A 3,152-nucleotide genomic window follows, 5' to 3' on the forward strand; every position below is an offset into this window, starting at 1 on the left:
CTAAATGAGAAAAGCGACAAACCAACAAGACATATAAGTCAGTTATTTCTAGTTATTTTCTAGGTGGTGCATTAAAAACAACAAAATCAGATAAGCGAGAAGACAGGAAAATTTATTAAATAGGAAATCCTAGTCTACCCCAAATAATTGAGACATACGAAGTAAATAAAAGAGGAGACGAATTCGAAAGGATGTTTTTAATTATTATTCGGATTAGTGCTCGACTTATTGACGGGTGACAATGTCATATATCGCATTATCGGATTATGCTCGGGTCAACTTCCATCATATCCTAATGTTTACCCTCCCCCGCCTAGTTTGATTATTAAGACTAAAGGCGTTCTATAAAATGACAAAGACTAGCATTTCCTCAAGTGCCTACCCGTCCCTACTTAATGTCTGAAAGACATTGGACTTTTTACTTTGAATTTGAACAAGACAAAAGAAAGATGGAATGATAATTAGACTCAAGGCTCGCATCAAACAAGGACTAACATTTAGCACATATTTGTCTCAAATAAAGCCTCTTATTTTATTTAAGATTGATTCAGTGATTAATATGCTTAAAACAACAATTACTCATTTTTTATATAATTAGAACCTATAGACATGATATTAAAAAACATTGAAAACTAAATTCTATAGACGGGATATCTCGGTGGGTAGTAATCATCGTCATCAAGTACTTGATTGTTGAAGTTATGAAAACCATAGGATGATTAAACGCGAATATTATTTTAAATATGCTAAGCAAGCTATTATGTCAGAATTATACATAAGTACTAAAAGAATGCTAAGACAACATCTAAATATTGTGAGTTTGACAGAAAATGCTTCTGAATTTTAAGTCAAATGCTGAGAATAATCTTTGTACTGAATATTAATTAAACATACTTCTGGAATTCAAAATTTATACTGATTCTAAACTTTTTAATGTTGGAAATTGACAAAACTACATTTCTTAATTGGAAATTAATGCTAAGAATGAATTTAATGTTGAAAATCAATAAAATACTTCTGTACTTAAAATTAAAGGCTAAAAATAATTTTTACATGCTGAAAATCAATAAGAATATATTCTGTAATTTTAAAAAATTGCTGAAGAAAAATATTTTTAATCTTGAAAATTAGTAAACTATTTTGTAAATTTATTTAACTGTTGAAATTTGATTTTATTGCTGAAAAATTATTTAAAGGTTGGCATTTAAATCTTATTTACTGAAATTATAATTTAAATATTCTGAAAATTAAACCAAATGCTGAAAAATATAGAGAAGACTCGTTAAATGCATTATAATCTAATTTAACATACTTGAAGTTGATTTAATTTATAACGTTAATTATTAATCCTAAAATATGCTTTCTAGATGACAAATAAATTAATTAATAAATTCTAAGTTATATTTTGCCTAAGTGATTCACATAAATAATTAAAAGCACATAAATCCCGCTCCCCACAGTCTCCATAGTTTTTATTATTGTGGTAGTGTTTACATAATTAATTAATACAGTTCCAAATGAATAGAAATCAGAATGTAAGCCTACAAAATTTAAGAATAAGACCCTCTAGCTCTCTTTCCCAAGAAACTCTTCGAACCCCCGAATCAACTAACTTCCCACCAAGAACCTGTTAACATAATCAAATGCACAAAAGATGGACTGACAAAATATATCCCAAAGCAACCCATTTACTATCAAATATAATCGCATACATATGGTCACAAGCACACCACAAAATTTACAAAATTCAGTCCAACAGAGGTACAAAGGAGGAGAAAACAAAGATAGATAACTTAGGAACCATAACAAACATGTGCATTTGTTATAATGGATCTCATATTCAAGGCCATGATAACAAGTTCATAGCTATGATATTAAATTCTTAAATCATTAAAGAAAACATACCTTTTAAGAAGCAAAACTAAGCAAGAAGCCGAATGGAGAAAGAGGGAAGATTGAATCACAGTGACTTAAATAAAAGCAATTGACAGTAAAGTAAGGAGAGTTTCTTTTCTTTTCCTTTGACTTTTTTTCTCGTCTGCCTTTAGTGAGAAGAGACCAAGTCTTCTTATAGGCAATGGGATGAGAAGAAAATATTACAAAAATGATGGATTAAGGGAATTAAAAAGAAAAAAAATACTCACAAGAATCAAGCAATATATATATTTTCATTGAAGAAATGGCTGAATCAATTTAGAATAAAAAGGTCAAGTTTACCATAAATAAATGGGTGAAAAATCTATTTAAATCGAATAAAGGTATAAAAATAAGTGACAGGAGCACGAAATCAGGAAATTTATCAAAAACAGACGAATTCTAAAGCTGTCACACGATTTTGAATCAGGCATATAATATATAAATCCCAGCAATCCCATAATTTACTAATTAATCAAAATATACCACAGTTAGTTGAGTATCGTACCACAACCAAATTAGAAATAGAGACATGCTAGAATTAGTGAGCAAACAGTTAAATGACCAAACTTTGCTAAATATATTATAGAAGAATCCATAATTAGCATTTTTATCACACCAGAAATCTCATAAATCAAATTGGGTAAAGAGAAGTGGCAAAATGGAAAATTTGTCCTAATAATGAGACTTCAGCGTCAATCACAAAACAACAACTTTTATTTGATCTTTTAAGCTCTTTCTCAGATAATGATGATATTCGTAGTGTGTGACAACAATTGAGAAAACAAGAATTTCAAAAATCGAATAAAAATAGCGCCTAAAAAAGTTGATTGAATTTAGGGATTTTCACATATGTCAATCTAAGGACATGAACAAATGTGAAATTAGAAGAACCGACTCAAAAATTCGAAATCAAGCTCCGTAAATTTCAAACCTAAAACTCTGTCTAAGAGAAAGGAGTAGAAACCAGTGATAATAGTAATCTTAACGAGGAAAACAAACCTGAGACAGATTCACAGGTAATGATTTTTCCAGCAAATTTTAATAGGAATTAGGGGTGGCGAGGTGACAGTGGTGGGGCTTGCCAGCTGGTGGGGACGCGATGGACTATTTTACTAACCATGGCAGCTCGAGCTTCATCTGTGTTGGTTATTGCGGCGATTGGAGAGAGAGAACTGAGGGAGGAGGCAGCTGGTCGAAGGAGTTCGTTGGTGGTGTCTTGTTGGTTTGGTTGTTTT

The sequence above is a fragment of the Capsicum annuum genome, chromosome 6 (genome assembly GCF_002878395.1).
Source record: "Capsicum annuum cultivar UCD-10X-F1 chromosome 6, UCD10Xv1.1, whole genome shotgun sequence".
NCBI classification, from domain to species: domain Eukaryota; kingdom Viridiplantae; phylum Streptophyta; class Magnoliopsida; order Solanales; family Solanaceae; genus Capsicum; species Capsicum annuum.